The sequence below is a fragment of the Apis mellifera genome, linkage group LG15 (assembly GCF_003254395.2).
Source record: "Apis mellifera strain DH4 linkage group LG15, Amel_HAv3.1, whole genome shotgun sequence".
NCBI classification, from domain to species: Eukaryota; Metazoa; Arthropoda; class Insecta; order Hymenoptera; family Apidae; genus Apis; species Apis mellifera.
In genome coordinates, this window is record NC_037652.1 from 3,984,448 (window position 1) to 4,009,705 (window position 25,258).

A 25,258-nucleotide genomic window follows, 5' to 3' on the forward strand; every position below is an offset into this window, starting at 1 on the left:
CGTCGTATCCGAGTGAAGCTGAGAGAAGGAGGCTGAGAAGGCTAGCTTATACTACTCGCGCGCGTCTTCGATAGTTAAACGAGCCGTTTACCTTCTTAATTTCTCGAAACGAATCTCGCAATTTCCGCGCCAACTCGACGCGAATATCTGTGAAAATTGCTCTGCTATATCGAAACTCGAAAACTGGGGGGGGCTGCGAAAGGGAGAGAAACTTCCAGCGGAAACTTCTCGGAGCTTTGAGTTGCAAAACGAATATCGTTTCGCCTTACGCGATCTTTGCAACTTCTCCTCCATCTTCTTCTCCCTGGGATTATTGTGCTTGAATCGAAGTCGGCCAATTAGAACTGCGAATTTTGAGAATATATACGAGAAGTTTATTTCTTTTTTTAAAACATCTCTCTCCTCTCTCTCTCTCTGGAAACTCAGAAAGACGGTTTCGAAGATTTCTCTTGGTTATCTTTTCTTCAAGGATTATTACATAGCGTTGCATTGTGTTCCTCCCTGCAATAGAATCACGCTGTGCGCAATCTTGCCGCGAAATTTACCGCAGTTGAGAAACTGCAACGGCACGATATCGTGCAACAATAATGACGGAGGATGGAAAAATATTTTTTTCAGTTTCCTTTCTTTCCGAAGGAAAGATCCTTGAAGATTTTCCGCAGCAAATTCTGTTGCGATAATGTTATGCCTCTTATCTGAATCTAAGGAGATGAAAAAAATTTAATTTCAAAAGTTATCAAAAAATTATATACTGTTACAATTTTAACGTATCGAGATAATGAAATAATCGCAAAAATAACAGTCTCGATTGCCTATCTTGCGAATTCCAAATGGATCGGGATATTTTTTTAATCGGTTAATTCTGAATGTGACAAAATGAAATGAATTCCTCCGCTCTGGAAACCGACACGCCGCGCGTTTATTCCTGTATTGAACGTTGGAAAATGCGATGCAATTCACGGATCGAGTCGAGCGAGAATGCGATTGTAATACGATCGCGTAACCTGGAAAAAAAAATTCGATTTTACTCCTCGAACGAGAACTTGATAAGGAAATAATGGCATTCGAGTATTCAGTGTTTCTAATGCTTGATCAATTTCACTGAAAATATTAGACCAACGACGATGATTTTCATCTTCGTATTTTATTAATGATTGTAACTTTTTTTTCTTTTGATTAAATATTTAATCCTCTTTTCTGTGTGAATGTTTAAAAATTTTTGACACAAAATTTAATAGACTTTCAAAATAATTTACTCGTACGAATTTTAAATTTACGATATTTTATGGAAAATAAGATAAAAAAAAAAAAAAAAGAAACAGAAAAAAATTAATTCCCAAATCTGCGCAACGCAAATTCTAGCCATCGGTTATCATCGTCTATCCGATCCCATCAGTCTCAATAATCACGTGTTCGAATACACGTGACTCCACACTTCCCCCTTCCTTTCCCCCCTTCCCCCGTTCACCGCCCGCCATCGTTTATTTTCCCGTCCAAATTTCAACCCGGCACGAAATGAAGCGAAATTAATTTCACCGACGGCGTCTGAACTCATCAGGAAAATCAGGCTGTCCGTCGTGTTCCGCTCGAATCGTTTCGCGACACGTTGAATTTGATACCGAAAGAGCGGAGCGCGGGAGCGAGACGCACTGTATCTGTTAGGTAACGAGAAAGATAGACGATAGAGAAACGTTTGAAACGAGTTACACGAGGAATGGCGGTGAATCCGAAAATTCTCGCTATTAAATCACGGTTAATTTCCTCTTTTGCAGGCGCGATAACTCTTCTGTCGCTGTGATTGAGACATTGTACATCCCTCACCTTTTTCTTTCTTTTCTTTCTTTTTCTTTTTTTTCGCTCGTTCGCCATCCATTCGAAATTGCCAAGGGGAGGAGAGGAGGGAGACGAAATAATCCATCGAACGGATCGAGGTGAAAATTTGTTTCGCTTGTACGTCTGTAAATCGTCCTCCTTGAAGAATTTCTCGCATCTCCAAGGATCGTATCAATTAACCTGCATTCAACAGCTTCCTTCTTTCTTTCTCTCTCTTTCTCTCTTTCTGTGTTCCGTTTCTTTTTTTCCTTTTTTTCCCTTCCTTCCTTTCGCTCGCCTCGATTCATTAAGAAATTCTCAAGGATCGAACCTTCGAGATTATTCGATTTCTCGGTTTTGTTTTATCCTTTTTCGAGAATGTAATTTACGGAAAATGGAGGATCACTTTGCGAACGAGCAATTTTCGAGGTACGCATGCGCAGATAAAATTGTGTTGGTATGAATGCGCAGAAACGAATGCGCGGAAGTGTACAAGTTGATACGTAATGAGGAAGACGACTTTTCTCTTTATGGTGAAATTATCGTGTGAAAGAGTATCGACAGCTAGATAAACCAGAGAAGAATGGATTAATCTTATTTTGAATTTCTGGTGCGTGGAAGGGAACGTGTGAAATTTTATATTTATGTTTATATATATGATATTCTGTGGTAAAGTCGAAATATAACCTCAATGTATATATATTAGAGCGCGAATGTTTATACACTTACGAAATATTCAAAGAGTAATTCGTTGAAAATTTTATTTTACGTAAGTATATATCCATTTTCTATTTGTTATATTTCATATTGAAGGTATAAATTTTTGTGAATTATTATGCGCAGTTACAATTGCGTTGGTACGAATGCGCAGATACAATTGCGTTGGTAGGAATGCGCAGAAACGAATGCGCGGAAGTGTACAAGTTGATACGTAATGAGGAAGACGACTTTTCTCTTTATGGTGAAATTATCGTGTGAAAGAGTGTAGACAGCTAGATAAATCAGAGAAGAATGGATTAGTCTTATTTTGAATTTCTGGTGCGTGGAAGGGAACGTGTGAAATTTTATATTTATGTTTATATACATGATATTCTGTGGTAAAATCGAAATATAACCTCAATGTATATATATTAGAGCGCGAATGTTTATACACTTACGAAATATTCAAAGAGTAATTCGTTGAAAATTTTATTTTACGTAAGTATATATCCATTTTCTATTTGTTATATTTCATATTGAAGGTATAAACTTTTGTAAATTATTATGCGCAATTACAATTGCGTTGGTACGAATGCGCAGATACAATTGCGTTGGTACGAATGCGCAGAAACGAATGCGCGGAAGTATACAAGTTGATACGTAACGAGGAAGACGACTTTTCTCTTTATGGTGAAATTATCGTGTGAAAGAGTGTAGACAGCTAGATAAACCAGAGAAGAATGGATTAGTCTTGTTTTGAATTTCTTGTGCGTGGAAGGGAACGTGTGAAATTTTATATTTATATTTATATACATGATATTCTGTGGTAAAGTCGAAATATAACCTCAATGTATATATATTAGAGCGTGAATATTTACACACTTACGAAATATTCAAAGAGTAATTCGTCGAAAATTTTATTTTGCGTAAGTACATGTCCATTTTCTATTTATTATATTTCATATTGAAGGGATAAACTTTTGTAAATTAATATGCGCAGTTACAATTGCGTTGGTACGAATGCGCAGATACGAATGCGCGGAAGTATACAAGTTGATACGTAACGAGGAAGACGACTTTTCTCGATTTATGGTGAAATTATCGTGTGGAAGAGTATCGACAGCTAGATAAACCAGAGAAGAATGGATTAGTCTTATTTTGAATTTTTGGTGCGTGGAAGGGAACGTGTGAAATTTTATATTTATGTTTATATACATGATATTCTGTGGTAAGTCAAAATATAACCTCAATGTTTATATATTAGAGCGTGAATGTTACGAGATATTCAAAGAATATTTCGTCGTAAATTTTATTTCACGTAAGTACATGTCTATTTTCTATTTGTTATATTTTTTATTGAAGATATAAACTTTTATAAATTATTGCGCATTCATGTTCAACTTTCGATAATTCAATTTATCCCTAATTTACGATCATTGCCAGATTTAACGCGAATAGGTTATGTTAGATTGCGTTTTGCTATAAAAGTAATTCCTTTTTATTCACGAATCTTTTGTCTTCGAAAAGGTTAAAAAAATTCTCAAAATTCTCAAAATCCCGAGCATGAATAATAGAATCAATTTTTTAGAGATTTCAAAGTTTCGAACAGGGACCTCTGTATCATCGAGATGAACGAAAAATACGGTGAAAAAGTTACAGATGTCAAATTCAAAAAATAACAATTATTAGTGCTGTCCCTCAAAAAAATAGCAATTGTCTCGAACCACTGTGCCATAAATCACGTGCAATGGAACTTGCTTGACACAGACTGTCCGCGGGCAAATTGTCCGTCAGTGTAGAGTGGCCTTTAGATTCTGCCCTTCTGTTTGCAATTGATGTCCTATCATAAGCGATCTACACACGATTGAAACACGATGAAACGCGCATAGGTTTCGTGATACAAGTATTATCAATGTGTGCAGATTGGTACAAGGATTATCAATTTCAGATGCAATTTGGCCGCATCGATACAGAAATAGCTATATATATTCCTCCTAGTCGATAAGGAAAGTGTATTACTGATACAGATTTCATCGTGTATGGCTTAAAATTATTATGCAGCGTCAGTATTTTTAATCGTCCAACTACTCTCTTATTTAAGATGAAATTTAAATATTGTCATCTTTTCAACAAATTTTCTAAATGAATCGTCATTATTTGACATATTGGAAATCTTATCTAATATATTATTATTAACTTTTTTTTAAAATATAATTCAAAATTTTCAAATCAAGCTTGAATGAAATTATCTTCAATATAACCTTAAATGATCAATTTACACAAATTGAATTTATTTCTCGAAAATGAAAACGAAATGACACGAAATCTGACAAAACTGTCTAAAATATTCGTGGAAAGGAATTGCCCGGCCAAATGTAGTATGTTTCAGATAACAAGAAGAACGAGGTTCAACGCGTTTAGGTCGATCATTTGTCAGTTAGATCGAGCATGAACTCGGCGAACATCGACGCCCTCGCCACCACCCCTGTAATTTATTTCTCCTCGAAGAGACACAAGGGAAGAGAGAGGGCAAGGTTTATTCCTGTACGATGATTCAGGAACGAGAGGCGACACCGGAGGATAAAAGTGAGAGAAATAATCTCTCTCTCTCCGGAAACTTCTCCTTCCTCCAAGATCTCGAATGCAAAGAATGGCGGGGAGGAAAGGTGGCGTGACATCATTTACGAAGGTCGACGTCACATTGCAGCGCAAAGATTCCATAGAAAAGCCCGAGCCCGAGCTGTTGACACGCCGGTCTATTACGTACTGGCAGCTTTTATCCAACAAAAGAGGGCATTTAGGCGGCGAAATTGTAAATTCAATTTCCTACAAACGTCCAACCCTTTCCCATCTCTTCCCCAACCCTTACTTTTCAAAAAACGGAATTATTTTATCGCGAGACGAGGAACATTTTCCAAGATATTTTTGTTCCAACGAACGCGTCTGATTTTTATTTTCTTTTTTCTTTGTTACTTGGATATATTAATTTTTCGGAATTTAATAACGATCTTTGAAGTTTTTCAATTTGCCAACAAGTTTGACTATGAATTTTTATGAATATATTTTTCTTTCTCTTCTCTTTCTTTCTCTCTCGTTTCATCTAATGAGAATTCAAATCATTTACAACTAATAAATGACTCGATTAATTTTCCAACAATTTTTGTCTGTTGTTTCTAGAATTCAAGATGCCTTCAAGTGATTATACACTTTTGTACAGGATTAATAATTATTTAAGAATCAGAAAGAAGAGAAATTCGAAATTCCAAGCAACGTTTTAACGAAGAATGATGCGAGAAATACACATTTTTCTCGAGGAGAGATGTAAAACTCTGTGCGTGTTAAACGCACGTATCTCCATGAGAATTGTGCTCTTGCCACTATTGTTCTTTCGAGTTCTTATTCCCCCTCGTTCTGACCCAGTTTCGCTAACAACAAGACAGACAACAGAGAATTCCTCGATCGTTGGCCAGGTGCAAACTTTTTCTCCAAACCGTCGAAACACTCCCCCTTCGTTCCCGGAAGAAGATCTTGGGATCTATCTCGAAACAACTTCCTCGAAAGATCGAGTCAGAGAATTTTTTTATCATTTTCCTCGAAAGCACGAATAAAATATCACGACGAGTAGTAATTTTTCACATTAGGATTATTAATTCACACAAGTGAGAGTTATTCTCCATCGAGGCATTGCGAGAATATCAACTGCTAAAAATAAAAAAAGGATTTTAAAAAGACTCTCTACTCTGTTGACTGGGCAGTGAGAAGATAAATAAAATACGGATTTATCTGAAAGAATATATTTAATTACACATAATTTCGTTTACAAAATTTAAAGTACGAAGGAAAGGAAATGGTGGCAACATTCAGTAATAAAATTTCACCGAGCTTTAAATTTCTATAACTCGTCACGCAACATTATTTCATGGAATAAAAAGGAAAGAGTCGAAAAGATTAAACACCTTCTCTTTCTAAATTGTTTACCAAAGGCTGCCAAGAGATATTCCCTCGAAGGCTCCCCTCGTTCGAATAAGGGAGCTTCTTCCTCGCGCCTTTCCTGAATATATTCATGACTCGGTTGAAATCACGGAGGAGGTCCGACAGCGCCGCTTTAAAATCGCGTTCGAACGACCGAGTGACGAAGGGAGGAGAGCCAGCCAGCCGGCTGAATTTTATGCACTCCCTTTCTTCCTTCCTTCCTTCCTGAATTTGTATTCGCCGCGGGGGGGAGAGGAGGAAAAAGGTTGCGCACGGGGAAAAATTTGTTCGACTTATGCCTCCCTCCTCCTCCTAGGGTTTGCTTTGAATTTCTGAGGAGGATTGATAAGGGTTCGCGATTAGGTTTCTCTCAGGATATATGTATATCCTTTTTCGTTTTTCCTTTTTTCTTCTCTTTGGTGTGGAGATCGGATCGGATCGATTTTGGATTCGAGTTTATTTATTATGGAATGGTGGAGCAAATTTTTGTCAAATTTTTTCAAGAAAAATCATCGTTCACTATTATTTAATAGCTGGATGGAAAGATTTACGATTTCGAAGAAAAGAGAATAGGTTTTTTACGACCGAATCAAAACAATGTCATTGTCGTAAAGTAGAATCAAGCTTCCAAATTTTTTTACACGTTTCTGCAACACGATCTCCGTGCAATCTCGCGAATACCTCGAATCTTCGTGCTAAAAAACTTCAAGAAGTTTTTACACAAGAAGTTTTCATTCAAGTTACACTCCCACGAGCAAAAATAAAATCTCAAGATGTCGAGAAACACGAATAACAACACGATTTTCAATATAATTAATTGTTCAAGTAATGAAATATCATTAATCAAATATCACACAAAATATATTGGATTCGAGAGAAATTTGATATTTCTTTTATACAATCATATATATTATATATTATTGGAAGGACAAATTAGGGTTGATCGTGCTCCTTCGATGACGAAACGAGAAGGAAGAGGGTGGTTGAAAAAGAAGGGATTGATTTAATGCATGTTTCGGGGAGGAAGAGAGGCTTCTTCTTCCCGTGACTTAAGGCCGCTACCAACTTAGCTCCATGGGCCAAAACAAGCGACCGTCTGTAAACAGAAGTTTGGAAAACGGGAGCGGAGAAGCGGAGAATCGAGAATCGCGAAATTTATTTCCCCTCGCTTGTCGAGTTTCGAGAGTTGTGTGCACTTGGAACTCGGGACGAATTTCGTTACCATGTTAAGAGATAGGAAAGAAGGAAAACCTTGGGGAGGAGGGGAGGAAGTATAACAGAGCGAAATAATTTCTCTTCCCTAGGAAGAAAAGTTTCTATGACGCGTTTTCTATCTTATTTAAATTATTTAGAAATAATAATAAACAATCTTCAAAATCTTCCACATAAATTGTTTAAACTCGAGAAAGAAATGAATAAGGGGATGAAGAATTCATTTATTTATTTATTTAAAAAAAGGAAAATAGGAAGTATCGCTTACCAAGCAGGAAACTTTTTTTTCCACGCTTGCTGGACCAAAAACTTCCTCCAATCTTTACCATTTCCTTACACTCCCCTTGAAAAACGCATAAATTTGTTTACTTGCAGAGCGTGTAGCTCGATCAGGGAAGAAAAGTCGAGTCAGACTGTCGAGGAAGGGAAGGAAGGAAGTTTGATCTCTTCTTCTTCTTGAATAAATCGTGAAAGAAAAATGTATACTCGAATAAATCAATCCGTTTGTTTCAATCGGGTTGAGGAGAAATTGAATCGTCGATCGAGGTTTAATTGACTCGTTTCTGACTTGACGAGATCGTTCCAATTCTCTTTTTCCTGCTTAGAGATTCGCTTAGACCACCCCTTTAAACGGTACAAAAACGAAGGGATCCCGGTCGAACGGAGGCAAACATCAATTCGCGCTGACAGAGGCGAGACGAATCGACCAAGGGAGGAATAGAATCGTCCGATGGCCCCTTTCCACCCTCTTGTCTAGACTTCCAGATGGTGTACACAAGGTTTCAAAAGTTGTCGACTTGAGTGATGAATAGAAAGGTTCACGTATTGGAATATATGTAAAATTGAATTTGGAGTGTTTGCAACTCTCGTTTTCTTTGCGAATTTTCCACGAGGAATAAAGAATAATTAAATGAATGATCGGATGAAGCCGATTATTATTAAGCTTTCACGAAGAATGAGAATATTGTGGAAAGTGGAAATGAGAATGGGTAGATCTTTCCCTGCAACTTTAGATTCAAAAGTTGATGCTCTAAGATATAATTAAAGAAGAAAGGAAAAAAGAGCAAACAGAAAGAAGATGAATTTTATCACAGTTTTAGGGAAGCTAGGAGTAAAAGTTAAAAATTGCAGAACAGATTTAGGATATCAATTTTATCAAAAGTTGATGCAATCTAACGAATCGAATTGCTTTGCTAATGTCAACCAAAAATTGTTTTATTTCTTTTCTAACATTACTACCACCCTCTTGTTTCTTCTCCAATTTCCATTTACGAATCACTTGTTGCCCATTTTCCAAGATTCCCCGATAAACAACATTTCTCAGCCTTTCTCGCATTTTTACACGACCTGTATTCCACCTTCTCTACGCTGCTCATATCTCGCGGTGACCCCAGCCATTTCTTCTTCCCTCTCATCGAGTTTCAGATATTTCGCTGTTCTTGGAAAAAAAAAACTATTGCCTCGATCTCTCCGATTGCCTCGATCGATAATAACGATTGGATCCTCCATCAGGATATAAATTAACGGGTCACGTTATCGGTGATAAATTCACGAAACTCGTTGATAGCGGTCAAAGTTGACGCAAGTACGTCAGGAGGGGAAAATTCGCCGAGGAGGGCGAAAAATCGAGCTATAAAGATAATGGATTGAAATTAGGAAGAATTGGGGCGGAGGATGAAAGGGTAAGAGAGAGGAAACGCGGTGAAAAAGAAGGTTTGATAAATCTGACCCAATTTCATTGGGCCATTAGTTATGAACGTTGCACGAGTTCAACGAATTCTCCCTGCCAGCTTTCTCAAAATGGTCGATGAGTGGAAAATTGGAGAAGGAAGCGCAACAATATTGGGGGAAATAATTCTTCGAAATGTTAAACTTAACGTAAGATCGATTAATAATTTCCAAGTAAGAAAAGTTTGAGATGTCTGGCGAATTAAAAATTCCGAGAATGAAGAATCGTTGGAAATTTCGATATATAAAGGAAAAAAAACTCGTGTTGTTTCGCGAGACCCGATTTCATTTCACCAGGCGGAAGTTTCGACGGGATATCAAAGTCGAATATCATAGAATATCTCGGCCATCGTGGGATAACTTTGCACTTTCGTTACACGCCTTTTCTCTTATCGACCGAACATAAATCCTCCCCCCCAGCGGGGCAATAATAGGGGATCGAGGACCACGCGTCACCCAGAGACCATCTAAACAGATTCGTATCTGACTGTAAAAACGCAAACAGTCGTTTCTCATCCCGAGGAAACGTATTTTCCAATCCTCCACCGTGTATATTTCAAACCGTGTACGAAACAGGATCGAATCTTACTTCAACGCGAATCACTTCTTATCTTGTAATCGAAGAACTTTAGAAGACGTAAGTAAATTATTTATTCGAAGACAAGCTTCACAAGCTTTTTAATTGCTCTCTTTTTTCAAGTTCAAAGCACGACATTCGAACATATTTTTCTGCAAGAAAATTCCAAATTACCAGCATTGAAATCAGGAATGCGCGTAATGAAGCACCTTGGTAAAAAACTTGGTCATTAAAAATCAACCAAGCGGCCACCAAACACTCGAATTACCCGAGAACAACCCCATTCTCTTTCACTTTAAACTTCCTCCAGCTCCAAACAACAACCCCCATCCCCCCAATTTTCTCGCCACGCCCCTTCCCGAAACCTTCCCACCACTTCCCTCCAACTGTTCGAAACTGGAATAGCTCTGCAACGATACATATAATACGGATAATTATCCTGATCTTTTTTTCAATACATCATCTCGAGCAATGAAAATTTTATTTCTCCTCGATGCTTTAAATTGAGTAAAAACTCACAATTTAATTGGCCAACGAATCGAACGAGTTTCTATTTAATTTAATCAAACATAGAATCCAAGTGAAATTAACTCTTGTCCTAAAATTATATTTAACTTAACTCTTTTCCTTAACAAAATCGTCCAACGAGATCGTATTTCGAATCAATTTCGCAAACGATGGCGTTTCGATCCCATTGCGAAAACTCTCGTCGCAGTTTTCTCCCTCCCTTCCCTTCCTCTCTGACCTCGAGTTTAACCGATTTTTCGAATCATTCTTTCGTCTCGATCCAAACCCGGCCGCAGTAAAATCCAGACGCTCCCACTGCGGCTGGCATATCAACTATTTGTTATCCCGGCGAAATAACGAGCCTGATACGCGAGCTCGCATAAACACGGGACCCGCGGCTGCGGCTGACAACGGGTGTTCCGGGGGAGCTTTATCTGTCACCGGTATATGCTACACTATTTTCGTTGTGTACACACGTGTAATCGTTGCGCGTTCAACAATTACGTGGCTGTTAACCGAACTGGTGGCGTTGTGTTTGGCGAACTTGTGCCTGAGCCGGAGATCCGTTCGATACTTGGTTGAGTGTTGGGGGAGAGTGGTTATTGGTGTCTTTTGGAGAAAGAGAAAAAGAAGGATTCGAGGGTTTCTTGAAAATTGAAATGAAGAATCCAAGAATTAGGATAAAAGAGATAGTATTATTGGTGTCTTTGGAGAAAGAGAAAATAAAGAATTGGAGAGTCTTTGGAAATAAAGAATCTGAGAGTTTGGGAATGATATTATTGACATCTTTGGAGGAAAAGGAAATGAAGGATTTGAAAATTTCTTGGGAAAAATTGAAATGAAGAATCTGAGAGTTTGGGGATGAAAGGGATAATATTATTATGATGTTTTTGGAGAAAGAAGAAATAAAGAATTGGAGAGTTTTTGGAAATGAAGAATCTAAGAGTTTGAAGATGATATTATTATCTTTGGAGAAAAAGGAAATGAAGGATTTGAGAGTTTCTTTGGACAAATTGAAACGAAGAAGTTGAGAGTTTGGAGATATTATCTTTGAAGAAAGAGGAAATAAAGAATTGGAGAGTCTTTGGAAATAGAAATTTGGGAAATGAAGAATCTGAAGTTTGGGGATGAAAGGGATGGTATTATTATGATGTTTTTGGAGAAGGAGAAAATAAAGAATTAGAGAGTCTTTGGAAATGAAGAATTTGAGAGTTTGAATGATGAAAGATATGAAAGATATTATTGGTGTCTTTGGAGAAAGAAAAAATGAAGGATTCAAGAGTCTTGGGAAAAATTGAAACGAAGAATTTGAGAGTTTGGAGGAAAAAAAAGAATTGGAGAGTCTTTAGAAATAGAAATTCGAGAAATGAAGAATCTGAGAGTTTGGAGAGAAAGGGGTGATGATATTATTGGTATCTTTGGAGAAAGAGGAAATAAAGAATTAGTTTTTGGAAATAGAAATTCAAGAAATAAAGAGTCTTAGAGGTATTATTAGTGTATTTGGAAAATAAAGAATTGGAGAATCTTTGGAAATGAAGAATCTGAGAATTTGAAATATTATTGATGTTTTTGGAGAAAGAGGAAATGAAGGATTCGAGAGTCTTGGGAAAAATTGAAATGAAGAATTTGAAAGTTTGTGGATATTATCTTTGGAAAAATAGAAAATAAAGAATTGGAGAGTCTTTGGAAATAGAAATTCAGGAAATGAAGGATCTGAGAGTTTGGGGATGAAAGGAATGATATTATTATGATGTTTTTGAGAAGGAGAAAATAAAGAATTGGAGAGTTTGGAGAAGAAATGGATGATATTATTGATGAGTTTGGAGAAAGAGGATAAGTAAAGGATTCGAGAGTCTTGGGAAATAGAAATTTATAAAATAAAGGAGTTGAGTTGGAAAATTTAGAATTCTAGAATTTATGAATATGAAGATGAAATTTTTGATTCTTGGAAAAATGGTGTTGAATTTGGGAAATTTGAGGATTAAAATTAGTTTTTGGTGAATGATGAATTCCAGATTTTATTTAGTGTGCTTTTAGTTCAGAGGAACTTGGGAATTTCGTTTCGGGAATTGGGTAATTAGGAATTATATATATACGTATATAGAAGCATTGTATGTAGGGACTTGAGATAATTGGTTACACGGTTTCTGCAAATACAAAGCGAATATAGTTTTGTTATTTAAGAGATTGTATCTAGGGAATGGAATAATTAAGCCTGGCAAAATATACGATTACACGTGTAGTTGCTCGTTTCTTTGAACGAAAAATATATGATATAATGCCAAAATTCCACACCACTCAAAGTGTTAACGACGCGAATTTAAACGGTAGAAGAGATAAAAGGATCTTTAATTATTCTTTTCGTTTCAAGTGTGATTTGAAACAGAAAAGGAAGGGAAGAAACGAAAGGATTCGTAATTATATTGTATATATATTTGAAAAATATGAAGAATAATGGGATAATTTTATTTATCCTGATTACAATTAAGCGCGAAGCTGAATTATTACGATTCCATAAAATTAAGATTTAATGTACAATAACGTTAATCAATCTCGTAATCATTAAATCCTCTCTTAATATTACTCTCTTCAACTTTCTCCAATTTGTCATTTTTTTTTTTCGATGATTAATCCACTTTCGCAACGATCATCGTAAATCCCTGCAATCCGATCTTCAAAATCGATTAAAACTCCCATAAATTCTCCCATAATCCAATATTCAAAATTTTCTCGGGGAAAAAGAATCTGTCAAAATCTAACCCACGTATGGATCCATCCATAGATTCACGTCCCACCAAAGGAGGCTAGAATATGGAAATGAGTTTCTCATAAATGGAAGGACGATCCAGCCTTCCAAACGTGGGGCCCAGATTAGCGCGTGGCCGGGAGTGGCAGGTACAGATAAAGTGATTACTTTCGTCGGCCGTGGTCTCATTCGGATCCCTTTCTTTTAATTTTCCCCTCGAACTCGGCTGCGCCACTCCCGGAAGCCTGCTCCGTGACGCCGATAAAATTAAGCCGCGAAGGAAGAAGATTTATGCCCGAGAAGGTGGCCACGCACGTCATTGTCTCCTCTCTCTTAATCCTCTATTAAAAATCACGTATATATATATCCTTATCCAGCTCCAGTGAAATGGACAGGGCAACAGTGAAAGCGCGGCTCTCTTAGTCTCCTTAATTAACTCTATGCTTCTCTCCCTCTCTCTCTACTTTCGTCGAGTATTTTTGTTACAAATTAGATCGTTGGATTTAATCGAGCCCTAATTAACGCGTGGAAATCGCGCGGGGGTAAATATATTGGCCGCGCCCTCCACTCAACTCTGATTAAAAAGCGCGTTTCGACTCGTTTTAAACTGGCGATAATCATTCACGAGTTGCCCATTTTCGAGGGAGAAAGAGGATTTTCGGGTGTTTAGACTCCAGTTGAATAGGGAATGCGATTGTTTCGTCGATGAAGGATAGGAAAGGTAGTTTTTTAAACACGTTGTGATAATAATAGCAAGCTTCATTTAGGTAATTGAGGTAATTATAATAGAATGTACGAAGATACTTTTGTTCTTGGCAATGGAACGAGGTTCAGGTTGCATATCGTAGATTTATATACAAGCATTTTAAATATTTTAATCTATACAGTGCATAATCACAAGATTTCGTTATAGAAAGATAAGAAATAAAATAATAAAACTAGGAAGAGTTTTGCTTTTGTTCATAGGAATGAAAGGTACGAGGGTTCAGGTTGCATATATACAGGCGCTTATCGACAAGCAACAGATTATCTCTTTACCGACGTTTCCTTGTACGATCGATTTTCTTGCCCGTGGACGAGTCCCCAGCGTAAACGATCGATGCTTGGCGGGTTGCTCGACGACAGGCAGCTAACATTTGTATCTCTCAAGCCTCGTTAAGGACAAAGCGAGACGGCGAACGTATGAAATATTCCTTCCATCGTTCTTTGCCACCTTTCGCTACATATCCTTCCTATCCTACCTTCCATACCTTTTATTTATTTCTCACCTGTAACCTGTCCATCACAGAATGATTCTTTCAAACGACGAGAGGTATACTTTCCAATATCCAATTCTCTCTATCCTTGAATTGAAAATGATGCACTCTCATAAAAAAAAAACAACCTTCCATTTTTCCCCTTTTTTCCCAATCAAGCTTGAAAAACAAACTTCCTCCTCCAAAATTACCCTTCCCTTAGATGATGATCCAAAATTCCATCTCGAGGAGGAGCGCGACTGGCCACGATCCAGTTCGAAGCACGTGCGCGCCAATCTTATTCTTTCTGTCGTCGCAACGAAGAAGAAGAAGAAGAAGAAGAAGAAGGTGCTGGGAGGGCGTAGATTATCCAGTCGACTCGGAAATTACTCGTTCTCGAGGCGACGAGGGGGGTTTCGAATTCAAAGGCGGCCACCTTCCTTATTTGTTTATTCCACGGTGTCGGTTGTTGGCCGGTTGGGTCAGCGCCAAACGGCCCGGTATTGCTTCATAAATCCTGCTCCCTGCAAGAAGGAGGCCGTGCATCATCCGAGTGTCGCGGGTTGTACTGTATACCGGTGTGCACCAATAATCGTGTCTCGCTCACGCCGATTTATAGCGGCGCAATTTATTCGCGAATTCGCGTCGAGATGGATGAATGGAGTCGCGGCTTAAGCACGATCCAAGGAAGGGGAGGGGGTTAAACTGCGCAATACCCGCTTTACGACGTGGCAGTCCTGATTTCGCGACCCAGTCAATATTGCGAGGTCTATAAAACTGGGAGGAATGGTTCGAGGGAGGGGTTTTTTTTTTAATTGTCGAGTACTTTTCTTTTTATTTTCTAGGAGATAAAGTAAGAAAAATGGGTAGGTTATTGAGAAAGGTGTTTTTATTCAGGTTCTGTTTTTCGTGTATAATTACTACTGCTATTTGAATCTTGATCTTCTTTATCATTATAGTTGTCCTATTTCAGAAGAATATGGAAAATGGGAAAATTGTGAAAATTGTGAGGAAAGAAGGGGGGCTGAATTTTTGTACAGTAGAAATTATTTTATTTACGGTGGAGAATCATCTGACGGGACGAACGTGTTCTTAAGGGTTGGTTTAAGTTGGATTTGGATTACATTTAGAGTGGATGGAAACGTGAGACTTGGGAAAAAGAGTAAACTTTCCCAAAGATTATTTTCCAAAGCAATTTTTTGATTAATCTTCTAAAAGATGTAACCAATTCAGATTAATTCCATACATTGAAATTGAAAATAATGAATAACAAATTCGCTGTTGGCTAAATTGACTAACAACAAATGGCAAAAATCGCAACTCCAAGCCAGAAATTATTCTATTAATCCCTAAATTACATTAAATGAAAACTCCTTTAAAAAAGAAATAAAACGAGTTCCCAAAATTTCATTAAAAAAAAAAAAAAATCTCGAATAACCTAATAACTCTCGTAACAATCGATATTTTTCAATTTCGAAATATTGCCAAAAACCAAATAACGACATAAACTTGACACTACGGAATTTGTCCACAAAATATAGTTGGTTAGAATTTTAAAATTGCCTCTTTCTCTCTCTCTATATATATATACATATATATAAAAAAAGAAAAATAAAACAAAAATAAAAAAAATTCTAAAACAATATCCTCCTGGGCGCGATCATCAATTTTTAATAATAAAACCGATTCACCGAGGCCGACCCCTTCCAGCGATACTCGATATCGGCAATCGATCGGCGTCGATAACCAAAACGTCGAAACGCCGCAATCAACATTGATCAAGCCTCGGCAAGCAATATTATCTAAAATCATCATCGATCAGCCATCGCTGCATCATTAATACACGACACGGTTAACGAAGAACGCGTACAGGAATCATCATCCCCATCCGGATCCCCCGTTACCGATATCCCCGGGAATAATGCTCGGTCGGTAAACTCGCCATTATGCCAATTACAAACAAGACTACGGTAACTGGATAGGAGATCGTCGAGTAATTCGAGATACCACCGTTTGCAAACCGATTACCGTATCTCTATTCGAGATTGATCGAATCGACGATCATGCGAATTTTGATACAAGTGCGGGCCCCTCCCCCCCTCCCCTCCTCGACATTGTTTCGTCGATTCGAAATTAACGATGAGGAGGGGAAAACAGATGCTTACAAGGGATTACATTGGCGCGTTATTCACGGAAGAATATTTAAGGAAGAATAACGAATTGAAGTCAACAGTGTCTTTTAACATATTTATAAGATGTAATTTCTTTTTAATTTTGTTGCATATGGAAAAATTTCGAGAGAGGAGGAGAAGGTAAATTGAAATTTTTCACGGTCGAGTTTCTTTTTGAAACTCTTCGAGCAGATCTTGAAGATCAATCTTTTCAAGACGAAGATACACAACTATTTATCGATCTTTTTATATCTTTTTCATTAAGATGGATGATAAAATGGATTGAAATGGAGAGGAAAAATTTTGCTTAATTTTTGAAGTATTAATATAGAAAATTTAAAAAAATTTTCAGGGAACAGTGTAACTTTAACAATCAAATTCGTGAAATGGAATTTACTCGGAGGTTACCAGAGGTTAATTTTGGTTAATTTCGAGTTTAGAAACGTCGAAACTACAGAATGTTGCGTTTCGGTAATGTCTGATCAATATTAAAGCATTAATTAACCTCATCCATGTTGAAGTCGGTGAAATCGATTCGAGAATGAATCACGCGTTGAAATATGTATCCGATGTAAATGAAATGTCGAGGCAGTGTATTTTTCTCCTTTTTCCCTTTTTTTTCTTCCATCAGAAATTGAAATGCTTATAAAAAAGATACGAATTGAGATAAATAGAACGATAATTGTAAAGTAATAAATTTACAATTGTGAGATAAGAATAGATTATAATAATATATAATCAAAAAGTCTAATGAAATACTTTGTTATATAATTATCGTTTCATTATAATGTTAAAGCATGTAAAATATGGAATAAAGGAAGAATACTTTTCTTTTGCTGTTAATTTCCAATTTTAAGGGGTTGAAATAATATTCCAAAAATTGAAATGGATAAAAATTGCAATTATATACACACATATACGAAACAATTATATTTCAAATAAAAACTCTATATATAAATAAACTTCTTTCGTTCAAAAAATCGTTCAAATTCAACTGAGAGAAAAGTGTAGAGGAGCAAATACTTTGTTATATAATTATCGTTTCATTATAATGGGACAGGCAAAATATGGAATAAAGGAAGAATACTTTTCTTTTACTGTTAATTTTAAGAGAATGAAATAATATTCCAAACTTTATTGAAAAATCATTGACGTAACGTGTGAAATAATTATTAGATACAAAAAACGATCTATCTTCAATTCTCTCAAATCTATATATCTAACCCTATAAATAATAATTATAGAAAAAATTATTCTTACTAAAAAAATAAATATTAATGATTTGTAATCAATTAATAATAAAAAATTAAACTTTATTGAATTAAATGAATAAATATTTCATTCAAAAAATTAATACATATTTCACATCAAAAATTAATACATATCAAAAATTGCAATTATATACACACGTATACGAAACAATTATATTTCAAATAAAAACTTTATATATATAAATAAACTTCTTTCGTTCAAAAAATCGTTCAAATTCAACTCGAGAAAAAAGAGTGTAGAGGAGCACGTTAATCTTTTAAGGATCTAACGCACGAATCCATTCCCCGGAAGTTGGAGCTGCGTGATAACTTCCGGTAAGAACGTTCGTGCCCAAAGTAAAGCACAAATGGCAGCGAACTTCTCTCTCTCTCTTTCTCTCTCTTTCTTTTTTTTACGAAGACGAATATGGATCGTATAACGTTTCCATGGAAAGAAAGAAGAAAAAATTTTACAGATATAGATTTTTTCTTCCGTTTGACCCGTAAATTTTTTTACTCGAAATTTTATTCCAACATCCTTCGCGAGAAATATGCTCCGTATATCCGAGGGGAATCGTTTCCTCGAGCCAGAATTTACGAGCCCGATCTACTTATGCTCCTCGGTTTTATATTGTACTGTTTCTTTCCTCGATAGGGAAAGGTGATTTTTGACGATGGGCGATAAAGGAACGGGGATTCGTCGTAAAAACTGCAATTGTAACAAAATCGGGCGAGCAATTTGTTGGTTTTTATTCGCGGTGCGCGTTATCGGCCAATTTGAAACTGGATAAACCTTGTAGTTCTTTCCACTTTCTGAGTTGAAATTAACTACAGTCAATAATATCGATTACGAAATGAAATATCGTATACATATTACATAAATTAATACACTTTAAAAAAATTAAGAATCGTACAAACATAACCTCGAAAGGAACAGATGCGAATCAATCGAAAGAGAATAAAATTGGTGAAACGTTGTAGAGATTCAAACTAAAACTGCAAGCTGCAAATATGGATCAATTATCTCGCAACAACGTAACCTCAATTTCAGGAAAAATATCAATTAATAGATGCATAGTTGCAACAATGCAAGTAAAAAATTGCGAATGCAAATACAACATAACCTCAATTTCGGGAAAAATATCAATTGAACAAATAGATATTGTGCAAATACCGATCAATTATCTCTTGCTGCAACATAACCTCAATCTCTTATATATATATAAATAGATATATTCCACTCGAAATTATCTTTGACGGCAACACATTCTGCCTTCAACCAATCTCGACAGTGATCCAATTATAATCGCCTAATCCACGAAAGATGTCAAGGATCGATCCACCGATCCAATTATGCCTTCCCTCCTTTCTCGCTGAGAATTCCACTTAAAGGCTATCGTTTCCACGATCTTGCACGTATCGACGTGCCCTTTAACGTGCCAGTTAATCAAAATGGCGCCCGCCGCCATTGTATCCGGCGACAACGCGATTATGTCACGTTTCGATAATTGCTGTCTCAGGTTATATCGCCGCTAATTATCCTAATAACACGTTACAACCGTGCATCCCACCCCCCCCTCCGATAAGTCGACTAATCAATGACACTGGATTAATGGGTAAACTGTTGAAACGAAACGTTTGTTGCGCGGAATCGTTCGATGACTGCTCGTCGTTTACCCTGAATTATTCATAGAGACCGCTGTTATTAAATATTCATGTTCGTTCAATTCCCGATTTATTCCCGCCTGATTATTCCACGTCAATTTTTCTTTTTTTCCATCATTTTTTTGTGTTTACTTTCCAGAGGGATGATTTTTTGATTCTTCGAGAGTTTAAGAGATTGAAATTTGTTCGAATTTACGTATTGAAATTGTTTACTATTTTTAATCGAAATTGTTGTTTTGTACGATTCTTTGTCTGATTTTTTTTTTTGGTGAAGTTGAAAGTATTCAGAAGCTGTATACTCAAGTTGAAATCTTTTCGAATTAAAGTTGGAGCGATATCTTCTCTTGAACGAAACGATCCTTCTTCGAAATTTGTAATTCATCAAGGAAGGGAGGGAGGGTATCGTGATATTCGAGAAAGGGTTGAAAGAAAGAGACGTCACGGTTCTTTTGCTCGAATTATTGGATATATTAGGCTTTAGATATTTTAATATTCAGTAGATGGCGTCCTCAGAGTCATAAATCACGAAATTCGATTTAAGTTGGATCATTAATTTTTTAGCTCGTCTAATTTTATCGTAAGTGACAAGCAGGGGGACGGAATAGATGAATATACGGCTAATCGTAACAGGAGAATAAACCAATTTAATTTATCTACGTTGGAATTATTGATAATTGAAATTTAATTGAAAAAAAATGGATTAGATATAAAAGTTACAAAATTTTTCAACTTTTTTCTTAATTTTGCACGACGAATTAAAAACTGATTTCGAGTTTGCTCGATGAAATCTAATCTTCAATCACGTTCATACAAAAAAAATCTTTCTAAATTCCAACGAACGATAGATAAACAGATAAAATTTGTGTAATTTCAGAGATATTTTGAAATATCCCGCTCTACATTTTCGTTCTACATTCCAATCTCCCATTCTCTCTCTCTTTTTTTTCGTGCCCATCGTTTTTCGAGCGTAACGAAGCAAGATAAGTGCATATCGAAGTATTTTTAATTGACGACCGGTTTTTCCACCAGCGTCGATCTATCGATTCGAATGCTTTCGAATTTACTGGCCGGGAGGGGGGGGGGGGGGTTGGCGACCAATCTGAATGCCAGCCGCTCGTGGTATCCTGGCGTCGTGATGCCACAGTTATTGCATTACTGGGAACGAGCATTCCTCGGGTTGTGACGGCGTGCAACGTCAGAGGGTTGTGACAGCGGCACATTCGGCCTCCTGATGGTTTTCCTGCTAAATACACCCTGGCCAGGGGTGGATGAAAATGTTCTTGCCTCCGATCCGAGCCTGTCCTCCCACAACTAGCCCAGATGCTCTGGAAACGGTGTTGATTATGCTCCAATTTCTCGAGGGAAATTTCTCCCTTTTCATATAAATAATTATTTATAGATCGAGATGGATGATTATTTTATTTTATCGATTGAAAATTAATTATCTTGCCTCCTTAAAAAAAAGACGTTCCAAGAGAAAGACGAGCTGATGAAGGATACGGATTTCGGATCAGTTTGTGTAAGAGGAATGATAGAATTTAGTATGCAGAGGGTATAGGTCCAGTTACCAGTTATGATCCATCTATCGTCGCGTAATGTGCTAATATTTCACGGATAACAAACTTTGCTCTTATTCTATTGATCCTTCTTAAAATCCTTCCTTGCTCTCGACGAATCAAACTAATTGTGACCGATTAATCTTCTCATCATTCTTCGAGAAATTTATAAATACGAAAGTGAGAGAAACGAACAATTTATTAATCGGGAAACTTGATTTCGATCGTAACGAAAATTCGAGTAAGAATTAAAAGAGTATCGAATGTTAAAAAGTGAGGATTTATTATTCGAGCAATTAGACGACAAAGTTGCAAATAGCGAAACGGGCACGTGCTTTGCCGTCCAATCGATTTACGAACATCGATGTACACAGAGGAGATGGTCGAAATAAATTGGGGGCGGCGGCTATCGTCGAGGGGATTAAAGAAGAGCCAACGTCCAATTGGGAGAGGAATGGACGCGGGAGAAGGCGGAAGAACGATCACGTTTCTGACCGAAAAGAAAAATAACCTGCTGAATTACAAAGCCAACACACATGTTTCCTCCTTACGGATCCGGATACGATCTTGTGTATGAGAAACTGTGGCGGAAAAAGTGTGTTCAAAGCGTGGCTTTGGAAAGGATCTTTGTCTCTGGAGAATGTAGAGAACTCTGGTCCGGAGACTGTGTTTTAAGTTTCTAAGGAAGAATGGCTTTTTGTTGCGGGTTATTGATAATTTTTTTATGGAATGGCTTTTGGAACCGAGTTCATTTTATAAAAAGAAGTTTCTTTTCGAGTATCTTGCACAACGTTGAAACGTTGAAATTTGAACGTCGCTTAAATTAACACCACTTTGAATAAAAGGAAAGTAAACAAATCAAAATTGAAAATGAAAGAGCCCAAAATGCATACAACAAACAGGTTGAGGATGTAAACAAGAAAGGTCAAACAAATTGAAAATGTAAACAAAGTTGTTCAAAGTGTACAAACAAGCTGAGAATATAATAGAAATTAAAATAAAACAAACAGATAAAGACATTGTTTACATAAAAATGTAAACAAAAGAACAAATCATAGATCGTCTTTTCATGGATAGATATTATTAAATTTCCAATCTGTAACCATCAACAGTCACCAACAGTTCTCATCGTTCTACGCTTCTCCAATTCTAAAAGAATAAAAAAAAAAAAAAAATATTCGTAGCAAAAGTAAAAGTGCCAAAAGTCTTTCACGACATCATCCCCAACTCATCTTTTAAAAATCACATCACTCCCTTCACGAACTGAAACGGTCTCCTTCAGTTCAAACATTCCCGACGACATGCAAAGACAGAAAACAACCAGTCCCACCTAGGAGAAGAGCAAGAAAAAGAAGGAAACATCATCGCTGGGCGGGCGAAAGGGTAGAGAAAAAGTGGAGGGTTTGGCTTGGACGAAACAGACAGGCACAGCAGGTATGCAGACAGCGAACTGGCTCGTACGCCACGCATTACGAAGGAGGTATATAACGGTAGTAGGGTTTGTGTATCCATGGATAACGAGCTTCCTCTCTTGCTCGGCTGCCTGTTACCGCTAATGAGCTACCGTTTCTGTTTTCTGCTCTGCACACCGCGTAGAAAGACTCACTACTCCTCTCTGCCCTGCCTCTAGTCGTGCCGAGAAACGCGAAAAGACCCCCCGCGTCTTTATATTACCGCTGGAGTTGAAAAGCGAATTCGTATCGGTGTATAACAGGAGTTGGAAATAAGAGATGCGTGACGTCAGTGTCCCGCCGCATTGTGAATCTCGTTAACACGTGACGCGTTCTTTTGTCCGTGGATCCACTGATGTTTCCTCTCCTCACTGTGAGAAATCAGTTTCTGGATTGATTATCGAGACACTATTCTTTTTTTTTTTTCGATATGAATTCTTCTTGTTAATAATTTTTGTTTCCTGATTCTTTTGAGAATGGCAAGATATCTTTTCTTTTTTAATGTTTTTGGCTGTGATTATATTTCTCGATAATTCTTATTTGAAAAGCTATTTAAATAGAGATTAGTATATTATTAGGAAAATATTTTGGATTTTCATTTTGATTTTCTGTTCTGGTATGCCTATTATAGTTCCGAATTATCGACAACATGTAAAGTATATATTCGCCGCGGTCACCCATCCAAATGCGAATCTCGAACCCATGCAACTTGACTTTCAATATCGAACGAGAACCAACGAATCCACATCGCAAAGGATGTGGTTGCATAAATTCTCGTGGAATTAGATATTTTATCTTTACTTTCTCTGAAAGGCAATACACGTTTCTAATTAAACTTTTCTTCATCCTAATGATATAACGCATAATAATATATAAATAATCGATTAAATTATATTAATATTCTACGATTGATTTATCAATATTTCACGATTTATCAATCGTCAAGAAATTCTAGAAATTAATCTAGAAATTATTATAATATAAAAATTATTTAAAATCAATTTTTATTAAATTGCTTCACCACGCTTTCTATCTTTCGCGCTTTGCCCGACCATCCATCGACCTACTCCACTCATCGCGAGCTCGCCAAAGGGATATAGAGTTGTTTTGCGGTGTCAGTCGCATCAAGACTTGATTTACACTAGGTTGGCTCCCCGTTTCCCCAATCGGTCACGATTCATTCAAATATTCAGAACACCGTAAACACGGTGGCAAACTGTGATGATTGGATCCGTACCCCTCCCCCGATATTTACTTATTCCCGGACGGTAATTCTAAATAAACAGCTGCAAACGCTCTCCCTCGTTGGAAACAATATTTCGCCGGGCGGGGATCCTCGACGTTATTGCCATCCAGGATTCATAAAGCGGGCCGTGCAGCTATTTGTATTTTAAACATCGGGGGAGGAAGACTTATAGCTGCGCCTGGCAGCCAACAATTTTTCGAAATTTATACCCATCTACGTGGATGGACCAACCTTGTTCCCAGATCGTTTTTTTAAAATTATTCTATTTATTTATTATAATTTTTTAATTTTCTTTTTCCACTAATCGGTTATCCTTATCAATCTTTATATAATCATTATCAACATCTAATTTATTCTTGTTCATGCATCTATATAAACAAGATCTTTAAAAAAATTCTTCCTTCACAAGTGATTTTAACAAATTCATCGACCATTCACTTTAAAAATCGTGCTCACATTCCCGTTCCCTTATCGCGTTAATTTATTCGTCTTCAGAGGAATCAAGAAGAGGAGGAAAAAAGGAAAAAGACAGGAGGCTTCGACAAAGGGAATGAGTGGGTGGCACACGTCGCTTTGGAACGTCTCGCCGTTTCAATTTCTCAAAGCTGTACCATTCGATCGCGTTTCAGAAGGAAGGGATAAAAGAGTAGAAAAAGGGAGACAGAGAAACCGGTATTAATTGCTTCGAGCGGACCTCATCGACAGTTTCGGGTGAAAACGTCGCCACAGTTTTCCCAAACCGGAGACATAAATTCCCTTGGATTTGATACTTGGTGTTGATACTTTCTGATCGTTCGCCATCATCCTCTTCGAAACGATGGAAGAAATAATAAATAAGGAAAAGGACAAATTTCTGCTTTGTTGTCGAGAGAATTCGATCGATGGAAAATCTTTGATCAATTTTTTGATTTTAATAATATTCGTTACATGATCTAACGATGCAAGCAGATAATTTTGAAGAATCTTTTAATGGGAAGAATCTGTCTTTAACTCGAGCATATATAATAAATATTTCACGAATTTGATTCAATTGATCTTCTTTATTATATAGTTTGAATAATGGAAATGGACAATTCCATTTCTATGAATGAAACGAGGGCTCATTTTATTATTTAGAACTTTTTTCGTTCAAACAATATCAGAGTTCTTGTTTCATCGAATTAATATGGAATATTACCCCATTGTTCCAGGTTTGTGTTTTCATTCGTAGCGGATGTATATATACGATCAGAGCGACGCGTAGCCAGTTCAGATAATAGGAACTCAATTAGAGTTTAGTTGATCAGGTATTGATGAAAATTTCGTGCCGATAAATAGAGTTCAGATAAGTGAAATTCTATTATAATTTATGCTCTGAAACGTCGATCGTTAACTATATATAGTTAACGGTATTATTTCCATTACATCCGTGTAATTGCGCCTGCAGAATCC

General features: G+C 36.9%; 2 long non-coding RNA genes across 2 annotated transcripts in view; both read left to right on the forward strand.

The window, feature by feature from the left end:
- LOC113219262 overlaps window positions 1–25,258 on the forward strand; it is a 193,879-nt gene that overhangs the window by 50,189 nt on the left and 118,432 nt on the right. The window lies entirely within an intron of this gene.
- LOC102654505 lies at window positions 2,261–7,285 on the forward strand. Its single transcript, XR_003306140.1, has 4 exons — window positions 2,261–2,581; window positions 2,656–3,009; window positions 3,112–3,437; window positions 3,512–7,285. It is a non-coding gene; the product is annotated as an uncharacterized LOC102654505 (long non-coding RNA).